General features: G+C 47.7%; 1 protein-coding gene across 1 annotated transcript in view; it reads left to right on the plus strand.

Annotated features, from left to right (window-relative positions):
- LOC116269539 (dynein heavy chain-like) overlaps positions 1 to 19,150 on the plus strand; it is a 102,183-nt gene that overhangs the window by 12,786 nt on the left and 70,247 nt on the right. The window contains exons 2-4 of the mRNA XM_031652717.1: positions 5,444 to 5,601; positions 6,164 to 6,404; positions 6,983 to 7,160. The gene's annotated coding sequence lies outside the window, so the exon portion shown is untranslated. The remainder of the gene's footprint in view (positions 1 to 5,443; positions 5,602 to 6,163; positions 6,405 to 6,982; positions 7,161 to 19,150) is intronic.

Raw genomic sequence — 19,150 nt, forward strand, 5'->3', positions numbered from 1 at the left:
TCCTTATATGCAGAGATTAGGAACAGATAGGAACAGAGGGAAGACCCTGTGAAGACATGGGGAGAAGATGGCTGCCTACAGGCCAAGGAGAGAGGCCTCAGAAGAAACCAACCCAGCAACACCTTGAACTTGGACTTCTAGCCTCCAGAATTGTGAGAAAATAAACATCTGTTGTCTAAGCCATCCAGTGTGTGGTATTTGTTACAGCAGCCCTAGCAAACGAATACAGGCCCAATACCATGTCAGTGAGCTTGGAAGCAGATCTGAGGTCCAAAGGCCACATGAGTGAGCTTGGAGTGGGATCTCCCAGCCCCTATCACACCTTGAGGTAATCACAGCCCTGGCTAATGATGCTCCTGCTGCCCGTGAGAGACCCTGAGTGGGAGGTGTCAGTGAAGGCACGTCTGGACTCTCGATCCACACGGTGCCTTGGCTCTCCTGTGAGATAGTGAATGTTGGTTGTTTTAAGCTGTTAAGTTTTAGGGTAATTTGTTTTACAGCAAAGGAAAATGAATATGCCTCCTCATCCTTCAGGGCTAGCATGACATATATTTCGTTGACGAAACCAAGGCACTTTTGAGGGTGAAAAGAAATTCTAAAATAACAAAAAATTTATGTATTTTGGAAACATTTATTTCTTGATTGACAAGTTGTTTTTTATTATTTTGGTTCTATAAATGGTTCTACAACAAACTATTTTCAACAATAAAATTCTTTCTAAAACAAAAAGTAACAGCTGGGCATGACGGCTCACGCCTATAATCTCAGCATTTTGGAAGGCCAGGGCCGGAGGATCACCTGAGCTCAGGACTTCGAGAGCAGTCTGTGCAACATGGCAAGACTCCATCTCTACAAAAAATAAAAAATAAAAAAATCAGCTGGGCATAGCAGTGCCTGCCTATAGTCCCAGCCACTAGGGAGGCCAAGGTGGGAGGATCGCTTGAGGCCAGGAGTTCGAGAGACGTATCATGGTTAATGAATTTGAAATTATTGACATCTGTACTCCGCTCTTCACTATAGATCATAATATTTTGAATTGGGAAAATATTCTTTCTACAGATGTTGAGGCCCTAGTCAACTCAAGGGAAATGAAGGATATTTTCAATGCTAACTTTTTGACGTTAAAATGTGAAACTCTTTCAGCCTAAATATTTTACCATATCCTGTCTTTTTGCCTCCTTTCAGAGTAACTTTCTTCAGCAAATATTTTTACAAGACAAAATTCATCAAATAAGTTATATTTATTTGTGATTCTTTCAAATGCTTCGTTAAATTTGGAAGCTGCAAAGTTGTATGCTTTCTCAGTTTCATGCCCTCCTGGAACAACATATTTCTTTCTAATTAAAATAGAAGCTCCATCAAAAGAGTCTTGTCACAAGTCAAGATATTCTGAATATCATTATAGAATTTCCACGTTGAGGTCTAATTGTTTAACGTGCTGAGTTTCTCTTTTTTTTTTTTTTTTTTTTTAGGGATAAATTCCAACGTCTTTTCATTTGTAGGCTTTGTTTTCAATTACTGCAATTCTTTCAAAACTTCAAAAACTGAATGATCATGTGTTGAATAATCTGATCAAGCATCTCCAATTTTTTGAAAAGCATGTATCCAAAATTTAGAGGACTCATCTACAAAAAAGTTTAATGTTGTCACAGGATACTCAGATTGACTTCAAAAGCTCAAACTTTTCTAAAATCTGATATATGGCAGGCAGCAAAGACAGAAAGCACACAACCCATGCTGTAGCATGGTTTTTTTCATCTTTAATCAGCTTTGTCACAGAATTTTTGTTACATAGCATATATATATATATAAAATTTGTAAATGTTGGCAACTACAGCTTTTACTTAAATTGTTAGAATATCACAGTCTATTTGGAACCAATTATAAATTATATGTGAACCATCACCAATTCCAAGTAAATTTCCACTTCATAGGTTTTTTAATTTAGTAAGAATACTGTTTTTTACCATGACATTGTGCTTTACTAAAAGCTGTATTTTTATTATCATTGCAAAACAAGTACTATTTAGCCTCAATGTCAACCTTTAAATGCAGTTTACAACAGTATAGCATAGAACTTTATTTTTCTTCCTGGAATTTTTAATTGTTTTTCTTTTCTTTCTTTTTTAAGAGATGGGATCTCACTCTGTTGCTCAGGCTGGAATGCAATGGCACTATTATAGCTCACTGCAGCCTCTGTCTCCTGGTTTCAAGTAATCCTCCTTCCTCAGCCTCCCCATTAGCTGGGACTACAGGTGCTTATCACCATGTCTGGCTAATTTAAAACCTTTTTTAGAGATGGGATCTTGCTATGTTTTTTTCTTTTTGGCAAAAGAACTACAGTATATACCTCTATTATGTCTTTAAACTATCTGGTCTCCAACCCTACCTTTTGTTAAAGAAAATGAGAAAATGTTGTCTTCTTAAAGGTTCCCCACCCCACCTCTGCCCCTACTCCCCCACCCCTAGGGTTCTCTTACCCCTTCTTAGGATCTGGATAGATTTTTTTTTCTAGTTCTGTTATCTAGAAGTTTTTCTTTGGATGCCTGGGATATGTCTACTCTGTTTTTAGAATTCCCATATCTTTTTTCTCGCTTGGATACCTTCTTCATTTTGCTGGAGAATATCCTGAGAGTATTTTTCAAAAAGAATATTCGGGATGTAGATTTTTAAGTATTATCATGCCTGAAAATGTTATTTTGCCATACACTTATTTAATAGTTTTTATTCAAAAACAGAATTGTAAGTTTAGAGTTTTATTTCTTTAATGAGAACTTGGGATCATTGCTCTAGTCTGGTTTTCAACGTTGCTGATAAGAAGTCACATTCCAACATGATTGTAATTCCTTTGCCAATAATCTGTTTTTCCCACCTGGAAGCTTTTAAAATCTTCTCCTTGTCCTTGGAGTTCCAGTTTTCATGACAGTTTATCTGGAGGCAGGTCTTTCTTCATTTATTCTGCTTGGTATCTAGAAGGTCCTGTCAACCAGAAGATATGTAGATTCCTGCAGCACTTGGGAGATGCTATACTCTCATTTGTATAACGTATACATTTTCTCCATTTTATTTTTTCTATAATTCATAGTAAATGAATATAGAACTTCATAGATTGAGCTTATATATCTCAGGTGTTTTCTCTTGTATTTTTCTCTTTGTTTTGTTGATATATATTCTGAGAAATTTCTTCAACTATACATCTTTTTCCATGAAATTTTTCTTTTAGCAATTGTACTTCTGAGAATTCTTTCTCGCTTTCTCATTGCTCCATTTTAAGCAGAGCCTGTTTTCTTTTTAGGGACACAATACCTTCTTGACTTTCTCTAAAAGCACTAACTTTTTAAAAGTTCCTTCCTGTTCTTTGCATTTTGTTTGTTTGTTCTTACCTTCCGCATGGTTGGTGTCCTTCATTACCTGGTTTGGTTGTCGTATTTATGAAGAGAGAAGTGGGGAGTGATGAATATTTGGAGTTGGTGGGGGTTTTTTTGTCTTTAGGGCAGATGCAGTTTGGTATCTGGGGGGCCTTAACAACCTGAACATTTGTTGATTCCTTTGGCACCTGGGAATGCTATTCTATTGTTTATGTACTTCACACATTTTCTCCATTCCCCCCGCCTAGAATTCCTACTAAATTCTAGTGTTTCCCCCAGAGCCTTCTGCTCAGAGTGGGAGTCCTGAGAGCTCTCTGATGTGGGCAGGACCTGTTGTCAGGTTGGTTTTATACTGGTGTGAACAGGCAAGGAACAGGCAGGCCAGTGGGGCCCCACCTGCCAGGCACTCACACACACATACACACACATGCATGCACACACACACACCACACCCCACCCTCTGCTGCAGGGAGCCCCATCATCATGAGATGGGGGTCCGGGGCTCAGAGCTGGGGGCATAAAACCTGTGTGGAATTAGAACCCTGGTGATTCTGCAGCCAGGCCGTGGCATTGTGAGGAAAAGGGGCAGGAGGGCTTAAGGGAGGCTGGGTGGGAGAATAGAGAAGACTTGTGGACTGAAGAGAGAGGAAGGGGGAAAGCTGGTGAGGGGCCATCACAGATACAGAATGTGCGTGTGTGTGTGTGTATGTGTGTGTTTGGAGGGGTAGGGGAGAGCTGGGCAGGGTGGAGGGAAAAATGCCTCTCCAACTCTGGACCAGGATCCAAGGGGCCCTGGAGGTGGATAGGCTATAGTTCCTCCCCCAGTGCCGCCCCCTTTCTCCCCTGACAGTGGCCCAGGAGATGCTCTCTGTGTTTAGGGCAAGCGGTGCCACCCACACTGTGCTCCAGTGAAGGTCATGATGCCTTGTCACACACATGAGCTTATTTCTTCCTAGCTCTTGTGCCCTGAGTTGGAGCATGGACCTAGGTGTTACCCAGACTTGGGTGTGGCCCTTGGCCCTGCTGGTGACCTCAGGCAAACTGCTTAACCTCTCAAAGCCTCAATTTTGTCATGTACCGCTGGGACAATCACAGTTTTTGTCACTTAACTTTGCAAAGCCTCAGGTGCAGCGATGTTAAGTGGGGGGCTGTGATACCCACGTGTTAGGTGGATGTGAGGGTGAGAACAGTCATGGGCAGAAAGCCTTTGTGGTGTCCTTGTGACACTCTTGCTTCCACTTTAGAGTTGAGGAAGCTCACCCGGGGCTCAGGGACTCCCTCAGCATCACCAATGGACCCGGGTTCCATGGCTGTGGGTAGAGAGTCGGGTCTCTGGATCTTGGGGGCTTCCCCTTCTGTTTTGCCTGTTGAGCTGGACAGAGCCTCAGAACAGCCCAGAATTCCCATGTTGCAGAATCGCTTTCCAAATGGGGAAGGTGTGACGATTCCTGACACCTTCCCCAGACACGGGCAAGGCTTTACAAGGGGATCTCACACCTCTGCTGAGCCCTGGCAGGAGGGAGCTGGCCTTGACCTGCCCAGCACGACAGAGCTTGACTGCAAACAGCGATTGTCTGTTTTACAGCCCAATGGCTGCTCGGTGAAACATGTTGTGATGCTGAGCTTGCTGGCTTCCTGCACACAGTTCAGAATTTGCAAGTAAAATGGATTTTGTGTCATTCACACTCATCTGGAATTCGAATCAGCTCACCGCTGCCCAGCTCCCCACTGGTGTTGGCTGCAGCTGGAGCCCACTGTTCCTGGTGTGGCGTGCTTGCTTTGCAGGCTCGGGGGAGTGTGGCAGCTGAATATTGGTCCAGTTACGGTTACGGTCACAGTTACTGTGTGCAAAGTGTTTCCACCGCTGGCTTGTGTATAGGCCTCCCATAACCCTGTGAGATGGACAAGCTGGAAACTGTGCCCATTTTCCAGGAGAGCCAGGGCCAGCCTCATGGGCCTGAGGCCTGTGCAATCGCAAAGGGCCCTGTGATCAGGCCCTGAGCTTCTTGGGTTAATGCTCTTCTGCCATCATCTTGAAATTTTAATAATTTTATCTTTGAACTGGTGTTTTGCAGGTGAAGTCTAATGGGACCATGGAGTGGGCACATGAGCTGGAGATTCATGCAATAGACATGCCTGCTATTCCTTGCTGCCTCATCAGCATGTGGTATTCTTGATGCCCCATGAGCAGAGTGTTCCAGGGAACCCATGATGCATGGAAGTGTGACTCAAAGTGAGTACAAGGGATGCGTGTTGTATGCACAGCTGAGTGAGCAAGGGCATAGACAGCCCTGACAGGCCACACTTTCCATTCAAACCAGAACTTGCTTAGAATGCAGAAAAAGGGCAGTGATGTTGGAAGAAACACAAACGACCAAGGAAACCTGTCATGCCTTTTCTTACTCATGTCTCTTCCCTGTGTTAGCCAAGCACTTACACCGAAAGTGATGACACAGAAGGAAAGGGGAAGACGGAGCAGCCGTAGTTCCTTTTTGCTTCAGTTCTTCCTTACCCATCAGTAAGGCAAAGGCAGAGAGTGTTGGTAGAATGTGATTCTATCCAGGAGTGAAATAAAAACAGAAAGCAGTTGAGTTTTTTTTTTGTACAGCATTTCTACTGTTCTAGCAACAACAAAAATATACTTGTACGTACAAAATATCAGATACAAATTATAATTCTGATGATTTCCCGTATGAGTTAAATGTTCTTATATTTGTATCTAAAACTGGTATTGTGCAATGTAATGATGAATGGTAAAATTCATGTTAGTAATTAAAAATTTTAATTTTTCTTAGAATGGCATCAAGGCATCAAATAGCAAATAAAAAGTATCATGACAAGATGAGAGAGAGAGACTGGAAGAAAGAAGAAAGCTCTATATTTTAGTAACTTCAAGGACGCTTTTTTCCTGCTTTTTGAAGAAGAGGTCCCACATTTTCAGTTTGAACAAGGAGCCCCACAATTGTGAGAACAGCCTGACAGAGGGCATGGAGACTGAGGATACGAGGCCCACTCAGATCCCAGAGTTATTAAGAGGTGAGTTGGGGTAGAATGCTGGACTCTGGACTTTGATGGAGTCTAGGAGCAGGATCAATGATGGAGATGATGATGAGGATGATGGCGCTGAAGAAGATGCTGATGGTAGTGGTAATGATGGTGGTGCTGGTGATGATGATTATGATGTTGATGGTGGTGGTGGTGGTGATCATGGTGATGATAATGAAGATGGTGGTGGTGATGATGGTGGTGGCAATGATGATAAATGATGGTGATGAAGATCATGATGATGGTAGTGGTAATGATGATGGTGGCGGTGATGATGGCAGTGCTGGTGATGATGGTGATGATTGTGATGGTGATGATGATTATGATGATAGTGGTGATGATGGTGGTGGCAATGATGATGAATGATGGTGTTGAAGATGATGATGGTAGTGGTGATGATGATGGTGGTGGTGGTGATAATGGTGATGATGATGAAGACATTAATGGTGATGACGATGATGGTTATAAAGTAACATTACTGAGCTAAGCATGATATATGACACATGCAGTAGCTCACTCATATTCTTGGCAATCTTGGGAGGTAGATATAACTACCTTCTACTTTTCAGAGGAAGAAACCGGTGCTTTGAAAGGTTGAACAACCTGCCCACATCACTTGACTGGCAAGCAGCACAGCCAATCACCATGGACCCACAGCCTCAGCCACCAACTTCTCTCTGTCCTGCCTGCTGGGGTAACACAACTAATTCTTTTGCCCCTGTCTCCTTGGATGTCAGGCTCCTCCTGGTAAGAAACAGTGCCATTCATTTTATTTATTTTTCTTTTAAAATCATGCATCATGAGATTCCTCTTCTTGGCATTCTGTAACTGATAACACTTCCTGTCTTGCCCTCCAACATTCTCCGCACAGCAAGAAGACAGAGTTGTCTACTAAAAATGTAAATCTGATCATGTTGCTCCCTGCTTAAAAGCCTTTGATGGTTCCCAGCACCGTCAAATGAAACACAAACTCCCTGAACACAACCTTCCTTAACTTTCCACGTGATCTGCCTCAAAGCTTCTCTCTACCCTCCTCTCTGTCTCTGCTCCTTGAATCACTGTGCTCTAGCCACACTGGCCTATTTTTGTTCCTCCAATCTGCTAAGCTCTTTCCCACCCAGGACCAGCTGATATTCCTCCTTCTGCCTGTGACACTGTTCACTTCCATCGCTCTTTGCCTGGCCAAATGCAGCTCATTGTTTAATTTACATCATAACTGTAAATACACATTTGCTTTGGTCACCTGGCACGTGACTAATGCTTGGTAAATAACAAATTACTTTGTTTTCTGTTATTTAGCCAGAACTAGCCCAAAAAAGGGAGAAAAAAAGAATAATGAGAATAATACATGATGAGTAATAAAATGTCCCAAATATACAGTTTTTCGAAGTGGTTATAAAGTCTCCTTTGCTTCCCTGCAGCCCTCCTTTGTCCCTCCCTGTTGGGTGTACATCCTTCCAGACCGTTTTCCATGCACTTCAGAGACAGGATAATTATCAAGATGCTATTTTCTTTGCATCCTTGTATTTTCCTTCCCTCAGACGTATGAGGTAGCCAAACCTTTATGAGTGCAGCATGAGTTTTGCTGACAGCTTTTGGAGGTCAGGCCACACTCTACATATAACAATCCACTGTGTAACTTAGCCAGGAATTATTTATCAACCCCCTTTCTTTGGAGAAGATGTGAGACACAGAGAACACAGACCTCACCCAGACATTTGCTTCAAAAGCCAGGTAGCCAGGAGCTGTCGGGCTTGGTTATCTCATAGTGGCAGGCCTCTAAGGGGAGATGTGAACTAACGTGAAGGAGGCATGTGGGCTGGGCTGGCAACGGTCAGGGTTTTGTGGTTCTAGAAGGGGCAGGAACCTGGGCCCTACTCACACACATCCCCTGGAGGGGCCATGGTGAGGGAAGGGTTTTGGAAGGATATGGATGTCAGGGACACACAGAGAGAGGGACTGCAGGTGCCCAGGCTCCTGGTTCACTAGAATATCTGTTTCCAAGCTTGGCACAAAGATAGCAGAGCCATCCACCTTCACAGGATCACCTGGGTTGCATCATCTGGGTAGGATCATCTGGGTTGGATCCAAGTGCTGAACTCCCAGAGCTGTTGGCAAGCCCTTAGAGAGGACTGCTGGGGCCTGATGATGCAAGACCCCATCCTTGAATCTCATGGAGGTCTTTGACACTGGAGGGATCACCCAACACAAAGGCATTGTATTACTTAACCATTTTGTTGAATGGGGGCTCCTAGACAGGTTTATGTTGATTTAGGGTGAGCTCAGAAATGTGATATCTTAACACCTAAGTAACATAATACTACTGGACTGGATGACATTGAGGTCCCTGCCTGCTGTGGCCCCCTGGCAGGCCACATCTGGAATCAGGTCCTGCTTTTGGGGGTGGTAGAGGGGGGTGGCAAAGTTGCTTCCTTCTCAGAGCCCCATATCTGTGGCATGGGCTCCCTGCTGAGTGGCTCCCTACCCCAGTGGGAGGTGGGATTCCGTGAGAGGAGGCAGAGACCAGGCTGCAGCCTATAGAGGAGGGCCGCGGCGCCCCCCTGCCCTGGTAGAGACTGCCTTTGATAGCGGGTAGGCTGCCCACAGCTCTCTGAGGTGCTCACCTGGTGATGGCTACTAGGGTTCAAACCAGGGAGCTGGTAATTTCCTGAAAGCTCCTCCCAGACAGAGACATGAATGGCCAAGCCAAGTCTCAAGCTAGAATCTGAACCCAGGACTATCTGGCTCCCAAACCTAAGCTGTTGGAGGAGGAGGCACTGTACAAGCAGGGAGGGCACTCTTGCCCTCTTGGACTTTTCCTGGCCACCCCGAAGGGTGCCTTGGCCATGTTGTGGTAGACCAGCCCTGCTCTTACTGGGACACATCTTGGTCTTGGGAATGGAGAGTGGGATGTAAGGATGCGGAGCCCTCCTGAACCTGAGGCCAGCCTCCTCTTTCCAGTAACCTCACAGATCAGCCCGTGTGGGGCTGTCCGTCAGGCTGGGACTTAGGCTTAATGGGATCACCAGGGGATGGCCAGATGCGGCACAGTCCTGAGTGGCCTCGGTTTTCTGTCCTGGACAATGGGCTTGATCATCTCCCGGGCCCTGTACCAGGATGTGCCTGGCAAAGCTGTTTTCAAGGCTGGGACAAGAGGCTGAAGTTTCCAGGTTCCTCTGGGTCAGAAACTGTTTAGAACGTCTTGCTAAAATGCCAGCTGGCTCTGTTCAGGATGGGACAACGGGGGTCACCTGCCAGAGACAGCCCCCGACTCCTCAAGAGACTGGGTTGTATGGGAGGGGAGCCCAGTGAACCCTGGGAGGTGGGCAGGTCCCAGAATCACGATTTCTCATGTCCAGGAATGGCCTTAGCTGTGAGTGCAGAGGGGCCTCCGGTCCTAGTGGGCCCAGTGTCTGAGAGGGTGGCCCTCGTGTCATTGCAAAAAGCCTTGGCTCTGATGATAAAAGGCACACATGCTTACAGAAAATTTGGAAAATACAGACAAGTATGAAGAAGACAATTCAAATGACTAATCTCACCACTGAGGGGTTACTGCATTTGGAGTTTTGGTGTATTTTATTTTAGGATTTTAAAAGTGTATATTTGGATAGATTTATGAAATCAGGACTGTACGACTTCAGGTCACACTCTGTGTATAACAATCCACTGTGTAACTTAGCCAGAAATTATTTATCAACCCCCTTTCTTTGACATTTAAATTCTTTGTTCTTTGCTGTTATAAACAATGAGGTGACATTGACATTTATAGGTGTTTCCTTGGGATGACAGCTCTTTGGATATCTATGTATTATTGTAGAAAATGTTCTGCCCATTCTAAAAGTTTTTGAGATATGGTCTCAAATTGTTTTCTAGAAAGCTCATATGCCACCGGCAGGATACCACAGGTATCAGAATAGCCACACAATGCAGAAACAGAGCATTTGGGGGGTTCCCTAGTGTGGGTCCAATAGCCCTGGCCTTGATGGGTTCTGGGGTGCACCTCTCATCTCTGGGCAGTGGCCATATCCATGATGAGCCTGAGTTATCAAGGAAGCACCATCCATGGAGGTGCTGGATCGAGGCTGAGTGGGTAATATGACTTAGAAAACTTCCCTCCCACAGTTATAGCGTGTTTCTATTTCAGCCCAAGGTGAACTCTGCTGTGAGGAAGGACTCAAGCTCTAGGCCTCCCAGAGGGTTGAGGGTTGTAGGAGCAGTCAGGCCTGGACCAATGTGACCGAAGCTAGCTCTGACTGGAAGGTTCTGTTTGTGCCCGGACCTTTGCAGCCTGACAATATCCGCACTCCAGGAGCACAGGGCATCTTTTCACTTTGTGCTCCGGGGCCCCAGGGAGCCCACTTTGCCAGATACCAGCCCAGTCTGGGAGTGTGGGTGAGCTCATTCCCCCCGGAATCTGCCAGCACTGACCGCAGGAGCTGGCTCTGACTCGCATTGGATGGGGTGGGGCAATCTCAGGGGTGTTCTGTGTGTCCCTTCCAGAGGAACCAGGTCCCCGTGACCCACAGCGGCAGCTTCACCGAAACCTTTGGGTATTGGCTTTTCCTCTTTCCTTTTCTTACTCTTTCACTCCCTCCCTCCTGCTTCCTGGGCTCACCTTCCCCTCACCCCAAATCATCTGCACCAAGTCCTTGTCTGAAGCTCTGCTTCTGGGGGAACCCAAACGTAGACAAGGATTTACTGGATGATCTCGGCTACACAGAGACCAGCCAGGTCCTATAATAATGGGGCTCACGTTGGCCATTTGAACCCTTCCTGGAAGGAACTGTGAGGATCTCCATAGCCATCATGCTGATCAAACTGCCATGAGAGCTGGTGTCTGGGAGAGCCACCAAGTGTGCCTGTCACAACTTGCTGGGGCCTCACTGACCAGGTGCATCAGTGATGGTAACTAATTTACAATGTCCTCTTAGTAAGAAAATAAATTAATGGATTATGAGTGAAACATAAAGCCTGTATGAGCTTTGAAGATCAAACAAGAGATGCTGCAGAAATTTCAGATTTTCAGAGGGCTGCTTTGAGTTCCTGCTCCTGAGGGCCCCAGGGGATTCAAGTTTACCGTCCTCTGCCGGGGGCTCCCCTGGGACCAGAAGGAGGGCTCTGAATGGTCACTAATCTTGACAAGGACTTGAATTTGCAGAGCGCATGCACATTTTTGTCTCGCAGCACCTTGCAGCACCTTGCAGTGAGGTCAGTGAGCAGCATCGGTTACTTTTATCTTCATCTCAGGCAGAGACAGGTTCAACATTGTCTGAAGACTCGGCCAGCCAGGGCTTACCTAGGTGGCTCCCAGGTCTTCAGACAAGGTCTGTTACTGAAACACCAGGGGTTTGGTCTAGGTTCTGCTGCTCATCACACAGAAAGCCAATCACAGAGACAATGATTAAGGCCAAGGAAGAAGGCTTTAATCGGGTGCTGCACCTGAGGAGATGGGAGATCAGTCTCAAATCCATCTCCCTAACCGACTAAAATAAGGGGTTTATATAGCAGGGAAGAAATGTAACTATGTATGGGAAAACAGGAACTCAGGAGGGCTAAGTAGGGAATCATGATGAAGGAGGGGCCTGGTGTCTCATTGTCTGGATCTGGTGAGTTTCAAGCTTTAAGACCAGAAAAGTCAATTTCTATGTTTATTTAAAAAACAACAACAACTGTCTGTGGGCCTATTGGGTCAGTTTCACTCCTTTCAGAATGCCACATGGCTGCCTGGGGGCGGGGGGAGTTTGGGCTTGACCAAGACTGATCAGTTGGCTATGTTAGGAAGTTTGTGATTTGCTGGAGAGCTACGCATCCACAGTTCTGACCCGGGATGAGAGCTGATCTTGTCTGTACTGGGAGATGGCTGGTCTCAGATATTTGTTCAAGGGCAGCACCACCTGAGTGCCAAGGAATTGGTCGTGAATGCCACTATGGCACTTTTTGCCAGAGGAATGTTCTGTCTTCCTTTTTCTCATCTGGACCAGGACTTGTGTGTGCACTGGGGATGGAATCTTGTGTCCAGCCAGGGCTGGAGCTGGCCCAGCCTGTGTCACCCTGGCCTAGCACCTTGTTCTTTGGCTCGAATACCCTGGGCCCACGGATTGCTTCAGGGTCCTGGGAAGAGAGGGGGGAAGCGGCAGAGGTGGTGGCTGGGATGGTTCTAGAAGCAGACTCATTTGTTTTGGAAGGCTGCATACAGACTTGCTCCCCTCTGGGGTTTGGGGAAATGAGGTGAATTTCAAGCTTTAAGACCAGAAAAGTCTTAATCCATTGCTCACCTAGAAATCCAGGGCTGAGAAATCAGTTACTGAGTTGGTTCAGGCTATGTGGGGAGGGGGCCATTATCCCGCATGGGGACCTGAATTTGTTCCTCCCCCTGGCTTTGGTGGGTGGCAGGAGGCTGGCGCCTTGGTTATGCCTGGGTGGACGCAGGCCTGGGATATGCCTGCTCCCTCTCTGCCCCGCCTCCCTTGGACCGTGCGCATTTCCATTGATTAGAAACACAGTTGCAGCAGGTTCTGGTGGGGCTGGTGCTGGTGGGAGGAGAACTGTTTCCAAGTCTCTGGAATGTGTCAGCACATGAACCATGACCGCACCCTTGCTGGGAGAAGAGTCAGCTTCTGGGGATTATATTAATAATAAATGGCAGCCATTATCAACCCTGATCCTGCAAAGGTGATAGTAACAGCCACGGTGAACACATGATTGGTCCTTCTCAGCACTGACTCATCACCATGATCTTATGATGGGCACTGTTATTGGTTCTGTTCCACAGGTACAAAAACCCGGCTTAACAAGGTAAGTGACTTGCTCCAGGTGGCACAGTCACTAAGTGGCAGCCCAGGGTCCTGAGGCTTGATCTCTGCGCCATCACCTGCCACATCCTGAGCCCTTTTTCTGTGCCAGGCCTGGCAGTCAGACTCCACAGGCATCATTTCATTTTCATCTCATAATGACTTTCAGGGAAGGAACTGCTGTTAACATCATCTTAACTGGGGCTCAGAGAGGTGCAGTGATTTGCCCTAGTCACACAGCTCGTGGTGGACCAGGCTCTAGACTCCTGGCCTGTCTGACCGCAGAGCCCTTGTTCTTTATCACTGAGCTGCAGCTCTTGCAACCAAGAGGCCAAAGCAGCTGAGATCACAAGACAGGGGTGATGCATAGGCCGTGGTTACACCTTCCACCCTCCATTGGTCACGGGCAGAGGCCATGTGCCCTGTGAGGGCTGCTTAGGCAAGGCTGAGGCCTGCTTCTTGGGTGGCAGTGCACAGAACAGCACTGGGCACCTGACATGCCAGTCCATGTGTGGCTGGGAGCTGTGACATGCCAGTCCATGTGTGGCTGGGAGCTGGCCATGAGCTTCTGGGTTAATGTTCAGTTGAAAAGCCTCCCAAAGAAGCACAATAACCTGGACAAGCTGACTAATAAGGATCTTTTCTATAATTAAATCATAACATCATCATCCTTCCAACAATGGATGGATTCATTTGTTACGTACTAGCATTTTTCTGTTCAACTAGAAACCCATTGCGCACCTAGAAAATACAGAGATAGCCATGAGCCTTCAGGGTCATTTGCTTTGCACATCAAGGCATTGCTTCATTCATCAAATGTCCTTTGCATGGGAGCTGGGGTCCCCATACCTGCCCTCAAGGAACTCATAGTTACTGGGGGAGATGCAGAAGTATTTTGGGTAGCTGTAGCCAATCGATTGATTGGCTGATTAACTGAGTCAATGAATATTTATTGAGCATCTACTATGTGCATGAAATTGATATTTAAATTATTCATCTTTTGCATTCATTTATTAGTTTTAGAATTGGAAAGTAGCTTGCGATATGTGTTCTATAAAAACCCAACAGATTTGTGACCTTGTTCACTTCTGGGATAAAGATTATCTTTCATAAACTAGAAATTAGATGAAGGCTTTGAGTCATGCTCCATAACATCATATAAAAATATGAGAGCTTGACTCTACCCCTGCGTTTCTCCGCCCTGACTGCACATTAGGATCATCTGGGTAGACTTCATAAAGTGGCCATACCATTGTCTTGACCTCACGCCTGCAGACTCTGATTTAACAAGTTTGAAGTGGGGCTCTGGGGAAAAGGGGTGCTTTGAAACATCCTCAGGTGGTTTTCTGTGCTGGGCTCTGTGAATCACTGGTCTGTACCAGCTTTTTGTTTGTTTGTTTGTTTGTTTTGTTTTGTTTTTTGAGACACAGTCTTGCTCTGTTACCCTGGTGAAGTGCAGTGGCACAATCTCGGCTCACTGCAACTTCTGCCTCCCAGGTTCAAGTGATTCTCATGCCTCAGCCTCCGAAGTAGCTGGGATTACAGGCGTAGCGATGACACCCTGCTAATTTTTGTATTTTTAGTAGAGACGGGGTTTCATCATATTGTCCAGGCTGGTCTCGAACTCCCGACCTCAAGTGATCCGCCTGCTTCGGCCTCCCAAAGTGCTGGGATTACAGGCGTGAGCCACCACACCCAGCTGATACCAGCAGTTCTTAGAGTTTAATTTCTCATGCTTAGGCTGTATGCAGTCCACTAAACTGGAGCAGAGGTGGGGGTCAGGATAAATGAATGCTGCAAGTCAGACAGCTTGGCTGCTTCCTACTTCTATGGTGAATGGCTGGAAGTGTCCAAGTAGGAAGCTACTAGACCTGCTTGTGTCATGGACATCTCTGTTGGTGATGGGTGGCTCTGAAGTACAGGGCTGGAGGTAGGGAGACCAACAGGGGGCTTGTTCAAAGGCCCAGATGGGAGATAGGGAGGCCCTGAACCAAGCCAGAGGTCAGGAGGCAAAGGGAGAGCATGCACGTGGGAGACACCCCAAGAGGGCAGGTGATTTCCAAACACGTCTGCAAATTCTTTGACACTCCTCCCATGGAGAGGTGGTGTTCGTGTCTCCTTCTCTTCGATTTGGGTTGACTTTCTAGGGGACAGAGGCAGTGGAAGTGACGGCACATAACTTCTGAGGCTAGGCCCTGGTTCTCATGGGACTTTCACCCTTGGAGCCTGAACATCCATCTAAAGAAATCTGACTGCCCTGTGGCTGCCATGCTGGGAGGAAGCCCTGGCCACACAAAAGGGCCTGTGTATGTGCTGTGTTCTGACAGTCCCCACAGAGGTCCCAGCTGACAGTATCACCTGTCAGACAGGTCAGGGAAGATGATGATTCTAAACCCTGGTCCTTGAGTCCTCTCAGCTGAGAGCCCAGACACTGTGGAGCAGACACAGGCTGTTTCTGTGGTGCCCTGCCTGGACTCCTGGCTTACAGAATCCAACCCGAGAACACAACAAAAGAGCTGTTTTATGCTGTGAAGTTTTGGGGTATCTTTTGTACAGGAATAGTTACCCAAACAGATGAGCCCTGGGACTTGGTGGCCGGCTCGATGCAGGGGTAAAGCAGAGGGGGGTGCCCCCATATTTCTAGCTGTCTTTGCACCTGTTGGAGTGGAGAGGCCCATGGGATGCTGGCTAGAGTTTTCCAGGGAGGGGGTAGAGGAGCTCCGTGGTGACCAAGGTCCATGTCCTTCCCCAAACCATTTAGACAGATGGATGCACTCCGGGTCCCTCTTCAAAGAGTGATGCGTGTCCCTTACAGCTTGCAGTGGTCACCCATTAAAGTGTGGCCCACAGTCCAGCCGGCTCAGCATCCCCTGGGCCTCATTAGAAATGTAGCCCTCAGGCCCCACCTGGTGTCAAGAGCGACCTGAGAGCTTGTTAAACCTCCATGGGCCAGGGCCTTGCCCTCCTGTGCCCACTGACTGAGAGCCCTGGGCAGGCCTTGGAAGCTGCGTGTCTGACTTACAGGGAGGTGCTGGGGTCACAGGCCACAGGGGCTGACTGGGAACTGGCATGGGATGCCTTGCTGTGGGGCCAGGGGCAGCTTTACAGAGTGGAGCCCACGATGGGGACTCAGGGCTGTCACCTCAAGGAGTCGAAGAGCAGCGTCTGCTCCTGTGGCCTTTCCATGGTTCCTAGTGGTGGGGGCCTTATCCGCTCCAGGGCAGGCGAGGCCTCTGGTTGCTGGCTGTGTGTAAGGGCCAGCCTGGGGGCCTTTGGGAACTTTTCCAGGTGAAGAGACAGCCCAGGGGCTGTTTCCCAATCCAGGAGCAGACACTTAGCATTGCAGGGCCTGTTTCCCTGCAGCCATTTGACCCAGAGATGTTTTGAAGAGGCCTGAAACCTAAATGGGTAGACGCTCAGCTTTGTTTTATGATCAAGTGCTGTGAAAGGTGAAAGGTGAAATCCTCCTCTGATCCCTGCAGCTCAATGTGGGGCGGTGACTGGGACAGAACAAGAGTCCACGTGAACTGTCGATGATGGAGCTGGATGCACCGGCTCAGTGGCCACATCCAAGCAGCAAGCAGCCTGCTCTGCCCGCGGGGCGCGGGAGTCTGTGTGTGTCTGTGACTCAGTGGATGTCAGCGTGTGTGTGCGTGTCTGCGTGTGCGCGTGCATGCGTGTGTGTGCATGCACACGTGTGTAGCTTCTCTGAGCTCCTGAGGCTGCCCTGATCGCTGGTCAGAAGCCCTTCCTGTTTGCTGCACTGGGCTTGCAGTTGTCAGGCTGTGCTACCCACCCTACATGAGGGTAGATGATAGATGGAGAAAGAGTGTCCTGGAGACAGCCTTAGGTGGGCCGCCTCTCCTATCTCCACTACACAGGTGAGGAGGTGGAGCTCCAGGGGGCTCAGAACTCACCAGCATCTCCTGATTAGCAAGTGGCTCCATAGCAGGTTGATTTTGGAGATGAATGCTTGGCCATGCCCTTGAGACCTAGCAGTGCTCCTGGGCCCCAGGAAGTGCCCCTGGGCAACGGCTGTAGGTCAAAGGGTAGGATCCATTGCCCAAATTCCAGTCCCGGACTCCTGTCTGCCTCCCAAAGCCTCTCTGTCACTCATTAATGTCCAACAGGACACTCCCTATAGATTCACAAATAGGACACTCAGAACCAACTTGGACGCCTGCATGATCCACAGGTGAACAGGGTGAGGCAGATCCATGCAGGTGAGATTGACTGCCCCGCTGAGCCAGGGATCTAAGTGCTTGGCAGTGGATATTCTCTGTACTTGCAGTGGCATGACTGCCAGGCACCGGGCCAGCCTTAGTGTCCCTGCACTGTGGGCCCACCTGTGCCAGCCAAGCAGGGTGGAGAGGACCGCTGCTTCCAAGATGTCACTTTGCCACTGAAATGTGCTGATTTTAAAAAATCAAAGACAGGGGTTTATTTATTGCTGAAGTCATTTCAAATGGAATTAGACACCTAAATCAAATTTGCTACGGGATCTCTTTCTTTTTTTAAGCACCTCCAGAGCAGTGTTGGCATTAACTCTGTGTACACACAGAAAACCAGGCTTGCTGAGAACGCCAGAAGGCCTCAGAGTCATGCAATGAATTCAACCTCTTCCTTTATTATTATTAAAATTATATTCATAAATTAAAATTTGGTAGGACGTGGGAGCACTTTACTTTTAATAGAGCACGTCTATGTGTAACGTGGGAGTTGGTCCTCCCAGCAGTTATTTCCGGGGGAAGGGAGGGGGCGGTTTATTATTATTGCCCAAGTTGTAGGAAAAGAAACACACTCAGCTATTGAGGGATTTACAAACAATGGGGGATGGAGGAGCCACCATGTGCCCAGGTCAGTCGGCTCCACATCTGGGCCATATCCTCCAATCTGATGACACCGTGAACAAAGCCACCTTTGATCCCTGCTGGGCTCCTTCTGTGCATTTAGATTCTGTCATTAGGACCTAGTATGGGAAGAGGAGTGGGTCTGGACACCAGACCCTTCCCTGAACTCCCAACAGCGCTCCGGGAGCAGTGGGGGCGCAGGGGTGGGGTTGCCAGATAAAATGGAGACTGCCTGGCCACATGCTCATTTCAGGCAAACTGTGAATGCTTTGTTGGTATAAGTATATTCCAACTATTGCATGTGACATACTTATATTAAAGTGGATTTGCTTCTCTGAAATGCGAATGTAACTGGGCACCCTGTATTTCTGCCTGCTAACTCGGGCACCCTAAGGTGGCAGGGCAGAGGTGCTTCTCTTGCTAGTCATTCCCTCTCGGCCCCAGAACTTCTCACTGCCAGGACAGCAGGACCCATTTTCCTGGCCTGCCCAGTCTTCCCTCCATGCCCTCGAGGGAGGCTGTGAGCCTGCTCTTATCTCTCTAGACAGACTATGGACCACAGATGGGAGGTACGCGTGCCAGGTGCCTCTCACGACGCTCTGTAGATGGACATGGACTTGGCCCTTCTGGCCACGACTTGGCCAAACCCCTCTTTGCTGTCATTCAGTAGCCCGGCCCCTTTGGAGAGAAAGGGTTAGGGTGGGTCCCACCTTAGCCTTGGGCAAGTCACTTCACTCCTCTATGCCTCAGTTTCCTCACCAGCAGAAGAGGATGGGCATGGGGCCTGCACCCCCAGGGTTGTCTTGGGAGCAGACGCATTACTATTGAAAAGCTCTTGGCACAGAGTCCTGCACTCATGAAGCACTGCTGAAGAATTTGTTAAACATGATGAATCCCCGGGACCAGCCGGATGCCCTGAGCAGGGAGCCGAGAGGATGCAAACCCCAACCCCCAGTGGCCTGCGGGAGGCAGGAAAGATGGTGCAGGATTTCTGGGCATGGATAAGTGTCTTTTCTGAGAAAACATTTCAATGTATTTTCAAAGAAACACGATACCTCCTGTTTATCTGCTGCTTAGAATTCCAGGTTTGGAGGGA

The sequence above is a fragment of the Papio anubis genome, chromosome 11, assembly GCF_008728515.1.
Source record: "Papio anubis isolate 15944 chromosome 11, Panubis1.0, whole genome shotgun sequence".
Lineage (NCBI taxonomy): Eukaryota > Metazoa > Chordata > Mammalia > Primates > Cercopithecidae > Papio > Papio anubis.